At 42.1% G+C, this 22,157-nt stretch overlaps 1 long non-coding RNA gene across 1 annotated transcript in view; it reads right to left on the bottom strand.

The window, feature by feature from the left end:
- Positions 1-2,209: 2,209 nt before the first annotated feature.
- The window catches only part of LOC132226303 (uncharacterized), a 134,310-nt gene continuing 114,362 nt past the window's right edge, over positions 2,210-22,157 (bottom strand). The window contains exons 2-3 of the long non-coding RNA XR_009451032.1: positions 2,410-2,478; positions 2,210-2,338 (exon numbers count right to left, since the gene is read on the bottom strand). This is a non-coding gene — a long non-coding RNA (uncharacterized LOC132226303). The remainder of the gene's footprint in view (positions 2,339-2,409; positions 2,479-22,157) is intronic.

The following is a 22,157-nucleotide window of genomic DNA, read 5'->3' on the forward strand; positions in this document are numbered from 1 at the left end:
CAGTTGTTTGCCTCCCTTTAAACAGTGGGAGTTTTGAAGAAAACCACAGACTGCTCCTATAGTAGCCCTCCCTCCCAGAGGCTGGGGTCCAACCTGTGGGAAAATATGACTCTTAGGCGGCCTGGAAAGATAACAGGTGCATAGGGAGATTTCTTGCAGACAGAAAGCCTGGAGACCATCTGAAATCCAGTTACAGATGCTTTCAGAATCAGGATGAGGGAGGAAGGGAAAGACCAGGTTATGTCCTCTATGAGGATTCTAATGAATAATTGAAAACAGCAAGTCAAACAAAACACGTCATAGGCAGGGCTAGGGCCAGTAAATCTCTCTTCCCTGCGGAGCTGTAAGTCCTTTGTGTCCACCAAAGAGATAAGAAAACCATAAATAACAAGTTCTTTGAAATTTACTACTTTGTTAATTTGCTAGGCAAATAGTTAACTTGAAAAGACTTCTCTCTTGCTTTTTTATAAGCAATCTCAGAACTAAGCAATCTTGGAACCTAGCCAGCCTTTATTTTAGCCTTTAAATCTATCCTAGAACTTCAAAATTTAAATTTAATACAGAGAATTTACAACCCAGGTAAGAACAACTAATAGACAGAAATTTATATTAACTAAGTGGGCTGATTCCCCTTTAATAGTGAGAAAAAGACTGAGAAAAAATAATTCTCGCAGCTGCTAAGAGATTTTGCAGACTATTTCCGGGTCCAGCCCAAATGTTCAGCCAGATGAGTTAACAGAAATGCAAAATAAATCTAAGTAGCTTTCACTTCACACAGACCAGTAATGAGCAACCAAAATAGACAAACACTCGTATTCACACTCTCTCAGTAGACTAGCCCAGACTGGAGCTGAGCAGATAAACAAAACAATGCCCAACTCCCAAGACGGCATGGTGGCACTCCTGGCACCTATGTCCCAGAACAGAATTCTTGACCAACGTCTTGGTGAGAACCTACCGGAGGAGTTAAGACTGCGTTTAGTCCCCCCTCTCAGTAGCAAATTGGCTAGTCCCACACAAACAAACAGCTGTTCACTCATGCTTCCTCAATGTTTCAGCATTTATTCTAATTCCACAATCTTTATTGTACCCTTTTAAAATTTTCTAACATGTAATTAAGAACAGTAGGTTTACTTTGTCCCAACCTCATGATGATCAGTGACGAGAGACAGACAAGGGCGGGGGTGACCTGTTTTCACAGATCCTCACTCAGATGCCTGCCTGACCAAAGTCGTGGAGCCACACAAAGGAGAGGAGAGGGCAGGCCCCCTCCCTCCACACTCACACACTTTCATCAGACATTCATTCAGCAAAGGCAGTTAGCTACCACAATATACAATTTTTCCCAATTCAACCCGAACCTTAAACTTTTAGCTGGCAAGTCAAATATTCAGCATTTCTCAATCAGTAACAGTTTTAAGAATAAACTTCAAAAAATACAAGACATAAGTTTTTTATCATTTGAATTCAGTAAGCTTCAAGTTCCCAAGTTCCCAGCGGTTCTGGAAGACCACACCTGAGACTGGCAAGCAGGTTTGGCCCAGCCCTTGACTTTAAAATGACCATAATGCTTAAAGGAGTAGTTTGAGTCTGTCCCATAATGTCCGTCCAGTAAGTCCACAGAAAACAGAAACAAACAAACAAACAAACAAACAAATAAAGGCCCCCCCCCCAAAAAAAAAATCAAACAAGAAAACCAGCCTTCCAAATCTACGGAAACAGAACCAAACGGCGGGAGTGACCCACCTCGTCTCAAATTCTAGTGAGGGGATTCCACGTCCCTCCTGAAGTGAGGGGATTCCACATCCCTCCTGAAGTGAGAGGATTCCATGTCCCTCCTGAAGGGAGATCGGAACGTCTTCCGACTCTCCCCACCCTTGGTCCTTCAGCAGTGTGTCCACCTAGACCACTTCGAGCACTACAGAATTTCAGAAATGAGCTCACACAGAACAGAACACACAACACACAGAACAGAACACACAACACACAGACACTTACCACGGTCAGTCAGACTCTCCGGATCGGGGTCCCTTGTGGGTCTTGGGAATCCCGGGTGGGCCCCCAAATGTTATGTCCAGATTTCAAAATCCCTCAAGACAGACCACTAGGGAGCTGAGTCCGATGCAAAAGCAAAGAGTCTTTATTCAAGCTAGCTTCCCTCAGCCTCCACCTGCGCAGAGGCAGGATGCAAGAGAGCCCCGAGTCCCAAGAGAACAAAGAATTTATAGGGCTTGGGGAGGGGTTTGGAGGCACTTGGTTGATTCTGGTTGGTTGAGTGAGGGCTGGGTGCTAGTTTCCCTTGCTTTCCCATTGGCTGAGATAAGGGCAGGCTGAGTAACTGATACATTCTGTGGCTTTCCTGGGAAAGGAGTTAGGGACACAGCTATCAGTTTCATTCTGTCCTTTTACTATCAGTTCTGTTCTGTCCTTTCATTAGGGACACAGCTATCAGTTCCATTCTGTCCTTTCAACAGCAACCTCAGTTACACGGGGAGAATTATATCTACCCGGGTCACTGTTGCAATCGTATTTAATCGCCATTGTTACTTCTGTGGGAGCAATACCTTTTGCTACTGCTACAGATTGGGCTTCCTTTTCTACCTCATGTAGCATCTTGTATGATTTTGTTAATTCATTGATTTCATGCATGAGGTTGTTGATGTTGATCATGAGTCTTTCTGAGAAGCCCTGGTTTTCTGGTATTGCTAATCTTTTACTTGTAGCTTTGGCTGTATCCAAAATAGAGAGTTGAGCAAACTTCTGAGAAACACCATCCGAAGATTCTAAAGGTCCAGTACGGTGATAAACTTGTCCGTGTATTCTAAAACAGTATGGCCCATATCCTGTTGGCGATGCAATATTTGCACCCATGGAAGCAAAAGCAAAAGAACTATTTATGGAACGAATGTTTTCCATGAAATTTTTACTGTCAGAATCTTCTTTTGTCATTAATCTTTTTAAATACGCTGGGTAATCTGGAAAATGTATATCATTTGGACAGACTTTCCCTTTGCTACAACATTGAGTATATTCCCCATAGGATGGTTTTTCATCTGAGAAATTTAGTGATAGGCAAAATTCACATCGAATAGTCATTCCACCACATCTATGTTCGAGGATTGCATCATCATGTACTTCATTTTCACTGAGAAGACAGTTCCTACCAGAATCGGTAGTATTTGTTGATGCCTGTTCTCTCAACATATTCTGTTGTCGCCACCGCCTTCTTTCAACTTCAAAGGCACGTTGGTCTTTAGACATTTTCTGTTGATAACACTGGTGTTTTTCGGCATCAGAGCGGTGTTTTTCCAATAGCTGGTGTTCAGATAAATCCTGTTGTAGGCACCGCCTTCTTTCAAGATCAGACACATGCTGCTCTGCAGACACTTTCTGTCGATAATGCTGGTATCTTTCGGCTGCAGAGCTATGTTGTATCAATAGTTGTTCTTTAGACATAGTCCCACCTCCCTACTATCGCAGTCTGAGATGCAGGTGAATGAGAATCCTGTCTATCAGGCCGCTGAGAGCTGTCTGACAAATGGCTGATTCTGACCGATTCTGTGGGGGTGGGACTTCCTCCACGCTGCTGTCAGTTTCCATAGCTGTGCTGAGGAATCTGGGGTGAGAGAGGGAGCCATGCCCTCCAAGCCGCCCTCTCGCTCTGCTCTGTGTCCAGCAGTCTTTTGCTCTGCCAAGTCCTCCAAACCTCCCGCTCTCTGCCCACTCCACTCCTGCTCTGCTCTCTGCTGGCAACATCCCAGGAGCCCATGGGTGTGGCTAAACACGGGCCGCCATGCCTCCCCGATCAGCAAAAGTCCTGGGAGTCCTGGGGCATGGCTAGGTGCGGCTAGCCGTGCCTCCTCAACCAGTGAAAGTCCTGGGAGCCCGTGGCCACCATCGCCTCCTAGGGCACTTGACACCTGCATATGCAAATTAGCCACCATTTTTGTCAGATAATTTGCACAGTCACTCGAATTGGCAGGTGTGCGTGGCTGGTGTGCTTGGCTTGTGGGTGTGACTTAGCACAGGGATGGCTAATTGCATGTTTGTCTATTATTATATAGTATTGGCCAACTATGTGTCCTCTTTGAAGAAGTGCCCATTCAGCTCCTTTCCCCATTTTTTAATTGGATTATTTGTCTTCTTGGTGTTGAGCTGTATAAGTTTTTTATATATTTTGGAGATTAACCTTTTATCAGATGTATCATTGAAGAATATGTTCTACCATAGAATGGTTTCTTTTTTCATTTTGTAGATGGTTTCTTTTGCTTTGCAGAAGCTTTTTAGGTTGATGTAGTCCCAGTTGTATGCATGCATATATATATACAAACACACACACACACACACACACACACACACACACACTAATAAAAGAGAAAGATGCAAATTGACCATCACTTCATGACGCCCACCAGCCAGTCAGGAGTAAGTATGCAAATTAACCTGACAAATCACTCCTGCTATTTTGCATCTGCTATTATGTATTTGAATAAGAAGTATGTATTTAACACATGCAAAATTTTTTTTTGATACAATAAAACAAAAGATTATTTGATTCTTCCCTGGAACACAAAAAAGCACAATCTTGAATCATTGGTGTGGCTTACGATAATTTTTCAAATATTTTTAATAAAATTCATGTAGAGATCTTCGCAGAGCCAAGCATTCTCTCTTTCAGGCCGACCTATTCAGCATCTCCAAGGAGGAGGCCTGTTATTCTGTGTTTTGTTTTGTTTTGTTTTTTTAATACTCACCAGAGGATATTTTTTCACTGCATTTTAGAGGGAGAGAGAGGGGGAGAGGGAGAGGGAGAGGGAGAGGGAGAGGGAGAGGGAGAGGGAGAGGGAGAGGGAGAGGGAGAGGGAGAGGGAGAAGGAGAGAGCTCGCTCACGGCCAAGGGAAGGCCCTAGCCAGCAGTCCCGCCTCTGCACGTGAGCTGCAGAGGAAATACCTTTTCTGATCGCTCATTGGCTAAGTTCCCTATATGCCGCCCGCAGTGTTCTTGGTAACTTGGGTAATAAGAATCCAAGAATGTGATCTAGGGTTTTTCCACCTCACTCTTGGAGGAAAAAACAAAGGTCTGCTGCTGGAGGGTCTAAGAAACGTCATATTCTGCCCTAGCTGGTCTGATAGAGCCTCGGCCTGCAAACCGCAGGGAGGCCGGGTTCGATTCTGATCAAGTGCATGTACCTAGGTTGCAGGCTCCTCCCTGGCTAGGGTCCAGGTCAGTGCTCATGCAGGAGGCAGCCAATTGCAGTGTCCCTCTCACCTTAATGTTTCTCTCTGTCTTTCCCTCTCTCTTCCATGCTCTCTAAAAATTAATGGAAAAATATCCTCGGGTGAGGATTAAAAAAAGAAAGAAAGAAATGGCATATCCTATGAAAGAGACATCTTTAAAATGCCTAAAGAAAGTTGTCATTTTTTCGTGGTGAAGGGATTGGAGTCTGTGTTGATGAAAACACCTTGGCGGCTGTGGCTGCTGACAGTGGCAGCAGCAGTGGGGTGATGGGGGCGGCACCTTCCCCTGATCAACCAGGTTGCCTCCTGCAGAGGGAGGCATACTGACTCGTGGGGAGCGGACCTAAGCTGTCAGGAGGACATCCCCTGAGGACTCCTGGACTGTGAGAGGGAGTAGGGTGGGCTGAGGGACGCCCCCCCCCCCACCACCAGTGCATGAATTTCGTGCACTGGGCCTCTATTATAAATATATATATATATATATATATATATATATATATATATATATATATATAGTTATTCTTGCCTAAAGAGATATATTGGCAAAAATATTGCTACACAAGATGTCTGAGATTTTACTACCTATGTCTTCTTTCAGGGTTTTTATGGTTTTGTGAGTTACCTTTAAGTCTGTTATTCATTTTGAGTTTATTCTTGTGTATGGTATAAGTTGGTGGTCTAATTTCATTTTTTTGCATGCATCTGTCCAATTTTCCCAACACCATTTATTGAAGAGACTGTCTTGACTCCATTATATACTCTTGCATCCTTTGTCAAATATTAATTGAGTGTGATGGCTTGGGTCAATTTCTGGGGTCTCTCTTCTATTCCATTGATCTATATGTCTGTTCTTTTATCAGTGCCAGTCTATTTTGATTACAGTAACTTTGTAGTATAACTTGATATCTGGTATTGTGATCCCTCCAACTTTGTTCTTCTTTCTCAAGGCTGCTGCATTGGGGTCCATTTTGGTTCTATATAAATTTTTGAAATATTTGTTCTAAATCTGTAATATATGCTGTTGGCATTTTAATGGGGATTACATTGAATCTGTAGAATGCTTTGAGTAGTATGGACATTTTAATGATCCATGAACATGGTATATTCTTCCACTTGCTAATATTTTGCACTATCTCTTTTTCCTGTCCTTTTCTGGTTTTCTGAGTACAAGTCTTTTACCTCCTCGGTTAAGTTTATTCCTATATATCTTAATTTTTGTTGTTGTTGCTAAATGGCATTATTTGTTTAGTTTCTCTTTCTGAGAATTTATTATCTATCTATATAAAAGGCTAATATGCTAAATATCCAACCATCCGGGTAATGACGTCAAGTAGCAATACCTGGCTTCCCCTCTCTAGTGATGACTAGTCTCAGGTGGAAACACTTTACACTGTAACCAAATATCTGTGAAGCATTTTCCCGTGCCTCATCTCATTTGATCCTCACCGAAGTCCTGGGGTAGGTAGATAGGAGACTCAGTGGAATATTATTTTCTTTTCATTAGCTGGAAAATGGAGATTTAGAAAGCTTAAAAACTTGACCCGACTAAAAAGAAGTAAGAAATGGTGGACCTTAAAAATGACTTCAATTTTTCTCACTGCGCAGAATATAATCAAACATTCCTGCAGTTCAATGTTTTACCCTTTGTTCTCTAACTAATAATGTGCTTCGTATTGATATTTATTGCTGTGTTGCTGACAATTACCTGAAAGAGAAGTTGGGATGCTTCACTGGGCTGGAAAAAGTTTAGCTACATCAAAAAGCAGGTCTAATTAAGCAAGTTTGTTCTATATCTATAAAAGGCTAAGTTGACTCGTGCATATGCGATGCATATAAAGTTCTCACTGGTGCCAATCTCATGCGTGTGTTTTGATCTGTCATTGTCAATTGTGAATTTGGTTGTTTTTGTGGACATTCTGAAGCTGAAAGAAAGCTGCGGTGTTGCATGGAAGTAACAATGGTGATTAAATATGATTGTAATAGTGATCCAAGTAGATATAATTATCCCTGTGTAAACCAAATTGCCCTCATATTCAGAAACGAAGATGGAGGACCTCCTTTTGAAAGGGACTTGATCATTCATTGCAAACCAGATCCCAATAATCCGAATGCCACTAAAATGAAACAAATCAGTATCCTGTTTCCTACATTTCATGCAATGATGTGTCCTATTCTTTTCCCACATGGTGAAAAAAAGGCTGGGGAACAGATATTGAATTAACACTCAGAGAAAACAGTGTAATCAACAATAATACTAGATTCAATGGATGATGCCCAAAATGAAAACTTTTCCATCAAATTTCTTGAAAGTATTACTCCTTTGGGAATGCCTTGTCATAAATTAGAATTGAAAGTAGGTGCTCCTGATAAATATTACTAGTAAATTGGGTCTTTGTAATGGCACTAGATTTATTATCAAAAGATTGTGACCTAACATAAAGCTGAAGTATTAACAGGATCTGCAGAGGAGAGGTTGTTCTGATTCCAAGAAATGATTTGTCCCCATCTGACACTGGCCTCAGTGTTGGAATAAGTTTAATCAATTTATCATTGTGTTTATCATTGTTGTTTTTATATCATGTTTTTGTTGTTTTTATGTAATGTTTTTGTTGGTTTTATATCCTGTCTTTGTTGTTGTTGTTATTGTTTATTTATTAATTAATTTATACATTATTTTCATATACATTTTACTAATTTTCTTTCATCTCTGACACTTCTTTCTATTATAGAGAAAGGATGAATAGTGATATTAAAATGTTTCTTATTAATTTCCTTTCAGTGTGCATGAATCCGTGCACCAGGCCACTAGTCCTATATAATAAAAGCCTTGGTGGTGTCATGCCACCATGCGACACCCTCGTGCGATGTCATCACAAGATGGCTGCCACAACATGGCCACACACACAGCAAAAGCAGGGCCCAGTGGCTGCTCCACGCATTGGGACTTGGGGGTCCCATGGCTCTGTGTGGCTCGGAGGAGGCTGGTCCCAGTGTCTCTGCTGTCTCGTGTGGAGGAGGAGGGTCTCAGTAGAGGAGGCAGGTCATGGCAGGGAAGGGCAGTAGTGGGCAATTAGGCAGGCAGGGGAGGGCAGTTGGGGGTGATCGAGCCAGCAGGGGAGGGCAGTTGGGGGTGTTCAGGCTAGCAGGGGAGGGCAGTGGGGGTAATCAGGCCAGCAGGGGAGCCATTAGGCATCAATCAGGCTGGCAGGGGAGCAGTTAGGGGGCGATCAAGCTGGCAGGCAGAAGCGGTTAGGAACAATCAGGCAGGCTGGCAGGTGAGCGGTTAGGAGCCAACAGTCCCAGATTGTGAGAGGGATGTCCGACTGCTGGTTTAGACCTGATCCCGGAAGTCAGACATCTCCCAAGTGGTCCCATATTGGAGAAGGTGCAGGCCGGGCTCAGTGACACACCCCCCCCCCCCCGCATGAATTTCGTGCACGAGGCCTCTAGAGTATAAAAATGCAGGAATGTCTGGGTGTTAATTTGGTATCCTGCTACATTGCCATTCATTTATTAAATCTAGTGGTGTTTTGGTGGTCTTTAGAGTTTTCCTATGTACATTACCATGTCATCAGTGAATAATGAGAGTTTTACTTCCTCCTTTCCAATTTGGATGACTTTTATTTCTTCTTCTTGTCAGATCACTGTCACTAGGACTTCCAGTACTATGTTGAATCCAGTACTATCCTATCTAATAAAAGAGAAACATGGTAATTGGCATATGACCGCTACCCTTCCCATTGGCTAATCAGGGCGATATGCAAATTAACTGTCAGCCAAGATGGCGGCGGGCAGCCAGGCAGCTTGAAACTAACATGAGGCTTGCTTGCTTCAGTGACGGAGGAAACCAACGTTCCCCGCCTGCCTTGCAGGCCTCTGAGCCTGCAGTTTGAAACATTTTAACAAATATAGAAGCTAAAAAAAACCCCAGAAACCAGCTTTCAGCGAGCTGGGATCTCAGAGCTGGAGTCAGAGCTGGAGTTATACATTGTTTCGATTACCTACTTTCAGCAGTGCAGGCCTGAGAGCTGGAGCCTCAGGGCTAAAGCTGGCCCAGAATTAAAAAAGAAAAAAGGAGCGGTTGGGAGCTTCCGTCACCTGCCAGCCTGAAAACAGCCCTCAGCCCCTCACCCAGACTGGCCAGGAACCCCAGTGGGGACCCCTACCCTGAATGGTATATGACCAGCTGCAAACAGCCCTCAGCCCCTCACCCAGGCTGGCCAGACACCCCAGTGGGGACGCCCACCCTGAAGGGTGTGTGACCAGCTGCAAACAGCCATCATCCCCTCACCCAGGCTGGCCAGGCACCCCAGGGGGGACCCCCACCCTGATCCAGGACACCATTCAGGGCAAACCAGCCAGCCCCACCCATGCACCAGGCCTCAACCCTATATAGTAAAAGGATAATATGCCTCCCGGCACCAGGATCAGTGTGACAGGGGGCAGCGCCCAAACCCCCTAATCGACCTGCAGCTCTGTGTGTGACAGGGGGCGGGGCCACAACCTCCCTATCCGCCCTGCTCTGTTTGTGACAGGGGAAGGCGCCCCAACCTCCTCATCAGCCCTGCTCTGTGCCTGATACGGGGGAGCTCCCCAACCTCTGATTGCCCTGCGGCTCTGTGTGTGACAGGGTGCGGCGCCCCAACCACCTGATCGGCCCTGCTCTGTGTGTGACAGGGTGCAGCGCCCCAACCCGCCCCCCTCCACGGGCCCTGCTCTGTGTGTGACAGGGTAGAGCCATAACCTCCCCATCGGCCCTGCCCTGAGTGTGAGAGTGGCGGCGCCGCAACCCCCTGATCGGCCCTGCTCTGTGGGTGATAGAGGGCGGTGCCACAACACCCCCCCCCCCCGCCCCACGGGCCCTGCTCTGTGTGTTATGGGGTAGAGCCATAACCTTCCCATCGGCCCTGCCCTGGGTGTGACAGTGGCGGCGGCCGTCCCAATTCCTGATCCGCCCTGCTCTGTGTTTGACAGGGGGCGGCGCCCCAACTCCCCTATAGGCCCTACTCTCTGAGTGACAGGAGGGAGCTCCTCAACCCCCTGATGGGCCCTGTTCTGTGCATGACAGGGGGGAGCTCCCCAACTCCCTGATGGACCCTGCTCCGTGCGTGACAGGGTAAGGAGCCCCAACCCCCCAGATTGGCCCTGCTCTGTGCGTGACAGGGGGTGGCGCCGCAACCTCCCCATCTACCCTGCCTCGAGTGTGACGGGGGCAGTGTCCCAAACCCCCAATCGGCCCTACCCTGAGCGTGACTAAGGGTGGCATCACTACCTCCTGATCCTCCCTGCTCTGTGCATGACAGGGGGCGGTGCCCCAACACCCCAATCGGCCCTGCTCTGAGCCCGACCAGGGGCTGCACCTAGGGATTGGGCCTGCCCTCTGCCACCTGGGAGCAGGCCTAAGCCAGCAGGCCGTTATCTCCTGAGGGGTCCCAGACTGCGAGAGGGCACAGGCCAAGCTGAGGGACCCCCCCCTCCCCCCCCGAGTGCACAAATTTTTGTGCACCCGGCCTCTAGTGTTGAATAAGAGTGGTGAAAGCACATATCCCTGTCTTGTTTCTGTTCTTATGGAGAATGGTTTTAGTTTTTGCCCATTGAGTATGATGTTCACTTTAGGTTTGTCATATATGGCCTTTATTATGCTGAGATATGATCCCTCTATTCCAACTTTCCTGAGAGTTTTTATCAAAGATAGGTGTTGTATTTTGTCGAATGTTTTTTTTCTGCATCAGTTGCTATGATCATGTGATTTTTGTGCTTCAATTTGTTTATGTGATGTATCACATTTACTGGTTTTTAAATATTATAACAGCTTGGCATCCCTGGAATTATTCCTACTTGGTTATGGTGTATGATCTTTTTAATATATTGCTGGATCTGATTTGCTAATATTTTGTTAAGGATTTTAGCATCTATGTTCATCAGGGATATTGGCCTGTAATTCTCTTTCTTTATCTTTATCTGCTGTTAGACTTAGAGTAATGCTGGCCACATTGAAAGAGCTTTAGAATAGTTTGTGGAGTACAAATGTTAGTTTTTCTTTGAATGTTTGGTAAAACTCCCTTGTGAAGCCCTCTAGACCAGGACTTTTATTTGCTAGAAGGGTTTTTTTTGTGTTTTTGTTTTGTTTTGTTTTGTTTTGTTTCTGTTTCAATTGCATCAGTTGTTATTTGCCTATTTGGATTTTCTGATTCTTCCTGATTCAGTTTTGGGAGATTGTACTTTTCTAGGAATTTGTCCATTTCGTCCAAGTTGTCCAGCTTGTCAGCATATAGTTGCTCACACTATTTTCTTACAATCCTTTGTATTTCTGTTGTGTCAGTTGTTATTTATCCACATTTATTTCTGATTTTATTTGTTTGGGGTCTCTCTCTTCGTTTCTTGATGAATCTGGTAACTTGTTTAACTTTTCAAAGATCCAGCTCTTGGTTTCATTGATCTTTTGTGTTGTTTTATTATGTCATTTATTTCTGTTCTACTCTTTATTATTTTCTTCCTTCTACTTACTCTGGGCTTCTCTTGTTATTCTTTTTTATTCTTTAAGTTGCATGGCTAAGTAGTTTATTATTAATTTTTCTTGTTTTTTGAGGTAGGCCTCTAGTGCTATGAAGTTCCTTCTCAGTACTGCTTTTGCTGGGTCCCAGAGATTTTGAGTTATTGTGTGTTCATTTTCATTTGTTTCCAGGAAGTTTTTTATTTATTTCTTGATCTCATTGGTAACCCATTCATTGTTGTATAACATGCTATTTAGCCTCCATGTGTTTGAATGTTTTTGAGTGTTTTTACTGTAGTTGATTTCTAATTTTATTCCACTGTGATCTGAGAAGATGCTTGATATGATTTCAATCTTCTTAAACTTGCAGAACCTTGTTTTGTGTCCTAACGTGTGATCTGTATTTTTGAATGACCAATGTGAACTTGAAAAGAATGTATATTCTTCAGCTTTGGGGTAAAATATTCTATAAATTTCAATTAAACCCATCTAATCCAATGTGTCATTTAGAGTCACTGTTTCGTTGTTACTATTTTGTCTGGAAGATCTATCCAGTGAAGTCAGCAGGCTGTTAAAATCCCCACTATGCCTGTATTACTGTCAATCTCTTCCTTAATATCCTCTAGAAGATTTTTTACATGTTTATGTGCTCCTATATTGGGTGCATATATGTTCATCAGGGTTAAATCCTCTTGTTGGTTCGATCCCTGTAGTATTATGTAGTGACCTTTTATGTCTTGTGATCACCTTCATTATGAAGCCTATTTTGTCAGATATGAATTGCTATCCCAGGTTTTGTGGGGTTTTTTTTTCCATTTCCATTTGCCTGGAAAAAATTTTCCCATCCCTTCATTCTCATCCTGTATGAGTCTTTTATTCTGAGTTTGTCTCTTTTAGACTGCATATGATTGTGTCAGGTTTTTTTTTATCCATTCAGCTACCCTATGTCTTTTGATGGGAGCATTTAATCCATTTACATGTAAGGATATTATTGATAGGTACTTATTTATTGCCATTTTAATTCTGTATATTTATGTTTTTCTCTCTCTATTTCTTTACAATTACAATAGTAATTGTATTCTATTTCATTACAATAGTCCCTTTAGCATTTCTTGCAGTCCTGGTTTGGTGGTGATAAATTCCTTTAGCCTTTTTTTTTTTTTTTGTCTGGGAAGCTTTTCATTTCACCATCTATTTTAATGATAGCCTTTCTGAATATAATATTCTTGATTTTAGAGCCCTGCTTTTCTTAACCTTGAGTACTTCATGCCATTCCCTTCTGGTCTCTAGAGTTTTTTATGAGAAATCAGCTGACAGCCTTACGGGAGCTCTTTTGTAGGTAACAAATTTCTTTTCTCTTGCTGCCTTTAAGATTCTCTCTTTGTCTTTAATTTTGGGCATTTTAATTGTGATGTGTCTGTGCATGGGCCTGTTTGGGTTCTTCTTGCTTTGGACTCTCTGTGCCTCCTGAATTTGTGTGACTTTTTCACCAGGTTGGAGAAAATTTCTGCCATTATTTCTTCAAACATATTCTCTATTCCTTGCTTGCTTTCTTCCACCTCTGGCACTCCAATTATGTGAATATTGTTATGTTTTATTTTGTTCCACAACTCCCTTAAGCTGTCCTCCTGTTCTTTAATTGTTTTTTCTTTTTGGTTCCCTGATTGAGTGATTTTTTTTTTACCCTGTTTTATAATTCACTGATCCAATCCTCAGCTTCCCCTAATCTGCTGTGTGTTCCTTCCAATGTATTCTTTATTAGTGCTATGTCATTCTTTTTTTCTGACTTCTTTTTTCCTAGTTACTATATCATTTCTCATGCTGTTGAGCATCTTTATCATCATTATTCTGAAGTCTATATCTGATACATTTCTTATCTCCATTTCATTTATCTTTTCTTCTGGAGAATTCTCTTTTTGTTTCATTTGAGGGTTGTCTTTTTATCTCCCCATTTAGGCTGCCTATTTGGGTTTGTGTCTATGTATTAGGTATAGCTGCTATGACTCCCAATCTTTAGTGCAGGACAATGTCAATTTCTGTTTCTGATTGGCCATGAGTACCCTATTTGGGACTATCCGCAATCCACAGCCTGTTGGTGCTTGATGCCTTTGGAAAGGACCAAGATGTGCACCACAGTCTGCTTTTCCTAGTCCCAGCCCTAGAAGGAGATCAGGTAAAGACTCAAAGCCTCCAGAGAGCCTCCTCTGCCTGCATTCTGATGGTTATCATCCTTGATTGGCCTCAGCCTCTTGACCACAGGGTGGGGCAAGAGTTCTTTCAACAGGGTGTGGTGACTGCCTTTTCCCCAGGCACAAACCACCTGAATAACAAAGGTCTATAGAAGAAAGATGTCCTCCTCAGCCTGATGAAATGACTCAGTACAGGAAACCAGGTGGCTGCTCTCTGAGCTCCAACCCCAGACCCCCCAACTCTGGACTCTCCTCACACAGCTCCAGTCCTCTCTGCCTTCCCTCTGCTAGAGCCCAAGGTGAATGGTTGCACACGGAATTTTGTACATTGGCCCTTTAAGAGGGTGCCTTCATTTCTAGCTGTCTCTAGCTGTCAGAAGCAACCCTGCTGCTTTACACAAGCAGGTATTATGTTTCTCAGTTCTGGTGCCCTGGGCTGGGGAGCCCAGCTTTGGGTTTAGACTCCAGAGTTCTCAGTGGGACCCCCCGACAGCTGAGATATCCCTCCACGTTCAACTGCTGTCTTTGGGAGTCTGGTCAGCCCTTTCAGGCCTCCACCCTTCCTACCAGTCTCTATGCAGTTTCCACTTTCCATCCTTGATTATCAGGTTCTCTCCAGGTAGTCTTCATTAAAGTTCAAGGTAGCTTTGCAGAAAGATTTTTGGGAAGGGAAGAGTCTCGATCTTTGGATAATTTCTTTCTTCTTTGGAGTATATGCCAAATAGCCACAAAATTGACTTTTAATCTCAAGTATCAGTTTAAATTCTAGGTTCTCTCTGAGCCCCAAGTAACTAAGATAATATGTCTTTTTCTTCTGTGTGCCCAGGAAGTAAAGAATATAAAGAGATGACTTAAGGTGTTTTATATTATTATATACTAGGGGCCCGGTGCACGAAATTCGTGCACTGGGTGTGTGTGAGGGGGGGCGGGGAGTGTCCCTCAGCCCAGCCTGCCCCCTCTCACATACTGGGAGCCCTCAGGCGTTGACCCCCATCACCCTCCGATCGCAGGATTGGCCCCTTGCCCAGGCCTGACGCCTCTGGTCTAGGAGTCCGGCCCGGGCAGCGGGGACCTGCAGTGGCAGCGGGGGGCGCCACGATTGTGCGGGCACTGCCCCTGCCCCTGCAGGATGCCTCTGGCTGAGGCATCCGGCCCAGGCAGCGGGGACCCACAGCTGCAGCGGCCCCACGATCGTGGGCTTCGCATTAAGCCCAGGCAAGGGGCCCCTAGCTCCTGGGACTGCCAGCTTCGACCGTGCCCAGCTCCCATCGCTGGCTCCACCCCTACTTTCTGCTATCACTGGCCAGGGCGGCAAAGGCGCCTGATTCTCCGATCATGGCTGGGCCCCCAGCTCTTAGCTCCCCAGCTCTTAGCTCCCCCCTGGGTTTCCGATCACTGTCAGTGGCAGAGGGCTTCTTCCTGCTTTCCCTTTCGCCTCCCTGCATTGTGCCTACATATGCAAATTAACCCCCATCTTGTTGACAGTTAACTGCCAATCTTAGTTGGCAGTTAATTTGCATATAGCCCTGATTAGCCAATGAAAAGGGTATCGTCGTACGCCAATTACCATTTTTCTCTTTTATTAGTGTTGATTGTCTTCTCATTTCCAGCACAAGATATCTTTGCTTCAATATGTGTTTCTGTATTCTTCATCTTATTTTAACATCATCATCCATATATGTGAAAATATAATATTATGATAATTTTTAATGTCTTACAAATACCAAAAAGTACTTAAAATTCTCAGGTTTCACAAATAAATATTTAGTCCTTTTTTATGGAAAAATTAAAGTGTTTATTTACAAATGCTGAAATTTTGCTTAAGTTATGTTTTTTTAAATTAAATTTTATTGGGGTGACATTAGTCAACATAAACATATAGGTTTCATGTATGGTTTACTAATTTACAAAATCTGTATATAGGACCATGTGCCCACCACCCAAAGTCAAATCTTTTCCTGTCACTTCATATTAGAACTCCTTAAGGCCTTTAGATAAAACCAGTCATAGTATAATGTTATATCCTTAGAGGTCTGCCCCTGATACATGCTGTGATTTTATCAGTAGTTTTCAGTGCAAGGAGGAGTTCAGTAATGGGCAGGTCTAGAGGGAGCAGAAATATGTATATTACAGGTCTCTACTTTCATCTAATTAAAGCTCCTAAATGGGGAGGGAGATTTCAGATTCAAATTTGACAAAAGCCAAGTTGGATATTAGAGCCTAAGTGTAGTAAGTTATATGTCAGCCCATGGCTTCAATTCCAAAGTAGGAAATGGACATTCAATTTAGCCTAAGACCAAGCATATGCACTAGGCACTGATAGGTGTGTGTGTGTGTGTGTGTGTGTGTGTGTGTGTGTGTGTGTGTGTGTTGAGATGGGAAAACATGGGGCAAGGGTGTGGATTGGAGAAGAAGTTGGCAGATGAGGGGTATCCATAGTCCTAGGAAAGGAAGATTAATTGTACTCTGCTGCTGCACTTTGGTGGTGTGTCTAAGCCTATTGGAATGCAGACTGCTGAGTCTGAAAGTTCAATCAAGTTAATGTCTGCAGATGAGAGAAACTGGAGGAATTAGGCACTAACCTGTTCATCCTGGAAGCAACTCAGGTCAGAACATATAACCTGAGTGTGTGTGTCTCTGGGTACATATGAGAATGCCCTTCCTCCATTTATCATTGGCTTTATTTTAATTCTTCTTATTATTTTATTTTTTTGAAATACCTCCAAGGATATGTTTATTGATTTTACACTTTATCTTAGCCAAAGGGCTGTGAAGCGATATGTATTTATTGTTTTTAGAGAGAGGAACAGAGACAGAGAGAGAAAGAGAGAGGAAGAGAGAGAGAGAAACATCGATGTGAGAGAAACATTGAATGGTTGCCTCCTGTACATGCCCCAACTGGGGATCAAACCCACAACCTAGGTATGTGATCTGACTAGGAATTAAACCCACAACCTTTTTGTGCATGCAACTATGCTCTAACTAACCAAGGCACCTGGCCAGGGCTCATCATTCGTTTTAATATCATTCAACCCACTCCACAGGATCAAGTCATATATAAATATAGTAATTTTCCAAAATGTGATGGAACAAAAAACATGATAGCCTATAAAATAGAGAAACATATATTTAGTTCTATTTCTTTTATGACCGTATAAACAACATAATATTTTTATCAAAATAGAATCTAAAAAATCATTATACTCCATGAATGTCATCTCATGGAGTTATTTACTCTTACTGCATCAGCCTATGTTCTGTTAATCCTAAAGATTACTCCATTTTGGGTGGAGGATGTTACTATTTAGACATTTTGATTCTATGGACCACACCCAGTATATTAAAAAAAAATCAGATCTCTAAGTTATGGAAGAGGCTTCTGATTGTCACAAATTTTATTTTGTCTTTTTGACCAAGAATAAAAAGCACATTTTGAAGCTTCCCTTGAAGTTCGGTCGGCACTATATAATTGGGTTTGGCAATGGGGTGTGAGCAGAGGCGGGGTACATAATTTCTAATCCTGGTAACCCTCCTCACTTCTCCCAGGTGGGGATGTAAAAAGATAAAGACACCCAGACTGCTTATCCATTGCTTGGAGTACTGCTGCCCAGACCAGATCTAACTACCATGTAATCAAGAAATAGTCCTTACTGTGATACACTACTGAGCTTTTGGGATTGGTTTAACCCATCCTGAAGGGAAGAGGGATAATCTCACTTCTTATGGGGAATATGTATAAATTTACTGAGACCTAATCCAAAGAAAATCAATAACAAATAAGGGCAATTACATGTTTTTCTTTTGGATGAGCTAGAAAACAAATGATCTGAATCTTAAAACAAAATGAAAATAACTTCATATTCCCTAGCATATTAATTTTTATTGTTTCATGACAAATTACCCAAAATGTAGTGGGTAAAAAAAACAATAAATATTTGCTACCTCCACTTTCTGTGGTTCAGATATCTTGGAGTAGCTACCTTGGTGTCTCAAATGACATTACAATCAAATGTCAGTCTGGTCTATAGTCATCTAAGGGCTTAATTAAAGCCAGAACATCCAGTTTCAAAAAAGGTTCACTCACATGGCTGTTGGCTTGAGACCTCAGTTTCTCACCATGAAGACCTTGCTAAGACTGTTCAGATCATGGAAACTAATTTCCCCCAGCTCTACAGATTTCAGAGAGAGAGGCAGAAGCTACATCTTTTATACCTACTTTTTGAAATGACATATCATATGCAATATAATTCATACTCTAACTTTCCCGAGTTTGGTTAAATTTTACAAATTCAGGACACAGACACCCACAAGGCTGTTTCCAACTTCAGACACCAGCTGTAATCTTGGGAGTTCCCAGGCCATCTGCACTTCTGATCACCTGGCTCCAAATTTGTGGGTTCTTAACTATCCTCCCAGGCACAATACTTCACTAGAATGACTCATGGAACTCAGGACAGAACTAGCATTTACATTACTTTTTTATCATAAAGAATTCAAATCAGAACCAACCAAAGAGATGCAAAAAGCAAGGTCTCAAAGGGTTTCTAACACAAGGCTTCCATGTCCTCAGTACACATACACTGGCAGTACTCTTGCTATCAATATCCAGGGAGCTCATCCAGCTTCTTTGGTATCCAGGTTTTTATTAAGATTTTGCACTGTAGGCTTAGTTGATTGAATCATTGACCACAGGATTAAATTCAATTTTAGCCTTTCCTTTCTTCCCAGGAGATCAGACTGATGTCATGTGACTCAAAGTCCCAACCCCCTAATCACATGGTTGGTCTTCCTGGCACAGCCAACCTTCATGGTGAAACTATCTAGGAGCCTATCATAAGTCACCTCTTTAGCATAAACTCAGGCGTGGTCTGAGGAGCTCACTATGAATAACAGACACTAACCCTAATCCATTGACACAGGAACCAGGGATGAAGGCAAGCAAATTCTTTATTATACAATGCCATATTTCTACCATATTTTAGTTTCATACAGACCAGCCCTGATACAGTTTGTGAGGAAGCTACAGAAGGACACAAATACCAAAAGTCAGGTATCATTGGGAGCCCTCTTAGAGGCTGCCCAGGGCTCCTAATAAAAATAAAATAAAATATCCATAAATTGTACTTGGAGTTCTTATAAAATACTATTGGAATTATTAAAGTGTTCTCCCAGATTAGGCAATTAATAAATATACGTTGCCCTAGCCAGTTTAGCTCGGTGGATAGAGCATCGGCCTGCGAACTGAAAGGTCCCAGGTTTGATTCCAATCAAAAGCATGTACCTTGGTTTCGGGCACAACCCCAATGGGAGGTGTGTAGGAGGCAACTGATTGATGTTTCTCTCTCATCGATGTTTCTAACTATCTATCTCTCTCCCTTCCTCTCTGTAAAAAATCAATAAAATATATTTAAAAATATAAATATACATTGAAGTATTAATAATAAATGTATAATTAATAAATATACATTTGAAGTATACATTGAAATATAGCAAATAAAAATGTAAATTTTTCTTCTGGAGAAATGACTTGTGATGTTTAACTTAAAATTATATTAATTACATTTAGTTCACAAGTAATGTTATTTTTAGAAGAGTAGACTAAAGAAAGGCAGGTCCAAGATGGCATCATACTTAAGAAAGAACTAATGGGAGTATTAATTTGTATGGATCAGGTATATTTTTTCTAATAATATTACATTGAATATAAATTTAAAGAAGTTTTTAGTAAGAAAGCTTTGTAATCTATTCTAAGATAAATGAAAGATGAACAAAGATCAAATAAAAAAAACACCTTGTATTTGGCTCTCGTTTTTATTAGATTAGTATGTCTGAGTTAAGGAAAATTTTTCTGCTTAGTGTAATCAATTTCCTTTCTTTCTACTATGCCGTATAAGTTAATTTTAAGCATTATATTTTCCCTTAATTAAAAAGTAATAAGATTTAAGAAAAATTTAAGAAAAAACAGAATTAATCATTTTTTAATCCTTACACAAAAATACATTTTTATTGATTTTAGAAAGAGAGGAAGGGAAAGAGAGAAACATCGATGTGAGAGAGGAACATTAATTGGTTGCCTCCTGTATGCACTCAGACCAGTGATCGAACCTGCAGTCTGGAAATGTGCCAAGACTGGGAATAGAGCCTGTAACCTTTGGGTGTATTGGATGATGCTCCAACCAACTGACCCACATTGGCCAGGGCCAGAATTAATCTTTAACCAAAGTTAAAATAGCAACTTAATCATGTGGCTCAATAATTTATCTTTAGCCCTAACCGGTTTGGCTCAGTAGATAGAGTGTCGGCCTACAGACTGAAGGATCCTAGGTTCAATTCCAGTCAAGGGCATGTACCTTGGTTGCGGTCACATCCCCAGTAGAGGGTGTGCAGGAGGCAGCTGATAGATGTTTCTCTCTCATCATTGTTTCTAACTCTCCCTCTTCCTTCCTCTCTATAAAAAATCAATAAAATAGCCCTAACCGGTTTGGCTCAGTGGATAGAGCGTTGGCCTGCGGAACAAGGGTTCCCAGGTTCGATTATGGTCAAGGGTATGTACCTTGGTTGTGGGCACATCCCCAGTGGGGAGTGTGCAGGAGGCAGCTGATTGATGTTTCTCTCATTGATGTTTCTAACTCTCTATTCCTCTCCCTTCCTCTCTGTGAAAAAATCAATAAAATATATATAAAAAATAAATAAAGGGACCAGCTTTTCAGCTAAAAATTAAAAAAAATCAAAATATATTTTTTAAAATAATAATAAATAAAAAAATAATTTTTCTTTCTTTCTTTCTTTCTTTCTTTCTTTCTTTATTTTTAATTGCTTAAAGTATTACAAAGGGTATTACATATGTGTCCATTTTATCCCCCCGCCCTAGACAGTCCCCTAGCCTCCCCTATCCCCCAGTGTCTTATGTCCATTGGTTATGCTTATATGCATGCATACAAGTCCTTTAGTTGATCTCTTAACTCCCTACCTCCTGCCCCCCAACCCTCCCCGGCCTTCCCGCTGCAGTTTGACAATCTGTTTGAGGCAGCTCTGCCTCTGTATCTATTATTGTTCAAAAGTTTATAATGGTCTCTATTATCCATGAATGAGTGAGATCATGTGGTATTTTTCCTTCATTGACTGGCTTATTTCACTTAGCATAATGCTCTCCAGTTCCATCCATGACGTTGCAAATGGTAAGAGTTCCTTCCTTTTTAGAGCAGCATAGTATTCCATCGTGTAGATGTACCACAGTTTTCTAATCCATTCATCTACTGATGGGCACTTAGGCTGTTTCCAGATCTTAGCTATGGTGAATTGTGCTGCTATGAACATAGGGGTGCATATATCTTTTCTGATTGGTGTGTCTGGTTTCTTGGGATATATTCCTAGAAGTGGGATCACAGGGTCAAATGGGAGTTCCATTTTCAGTTTTTTAAGGAAACTCCATACTGTCTTCCATAGTGGCTGCACCAGTCTGCATTCCCACCAGCAGTGCACAAGTGTTCCTTTTTCTCCACATCCTCTCCAGCACTTGTCATTTGTTGATTTGTTGATGATAGCCAGTCTGACAGGTGTGAGATGGTACCTCATTGTTGTTTTGATTTGCATCTCTCGGATGATTAGTGACTTTGAGCATGTTTTCATATGTCTCTTGGCTTTCTGAATGTCCTCTTTTGAAAGGTGTCTATTTAGGTCCTTTGCCCATTTTTTGATTGGATTGTTTATCTTCCTTTTGTTAAGTTGTATAAGTTCCCTATAAATGTTGGAGATTAGGCCCTTATCAGATATGTCATTGGCAAATATGTTTTCCCACACAGTGGGTTTTCTCGTTGTTTTGTTGATGGTTTCTTTTGCTGTGCAGAAGCTTTTTATTTTGATGTAGTCCCATTTGTTCATTTTCTCTTTCGTTTCAAGTGCCCTAGGAGCTGTATCAGTGAAGAAATTGCTTCACCATATGTCTGAGATTTTGTTGCCTTTGGATTCTTCTAGAATTTTTATGGTTTCCTGTCGTACATTTAAGTCCTTTATCCATTTTGAGTTTATTTTTGTGTATGGTGTAAGTTGGTGGTCTAGTTTCATTTTCTTGCATATGTCTGTCCAATTTTCCCAACACCATTTATTGAAGAGACTATCTTGGCTCCATTGTATGTTCTTGCCTCCTTTGTCAAATATTAATTGAGCATATTGGTTCGGGCCGATTTCTGGGCTCTCTATTCTATTCCATTGATCTATATGCCTATTCTTGTGACAGT

This window comes from Myotis daubentonii, chromosome 2 (assembly GCF_963259705.1).
Source record: "Myotis daubentonii chromosome 2, mMyoDau2.1, whole genome shotgun sequence".
Taxonomy (NCBI): domain Eukaryota; kingdom Metazoa; phylum Chordata; class Mammalia; order Chiroptera; family Vespertilionidae; genus Myotis; species Myotis daubentonii.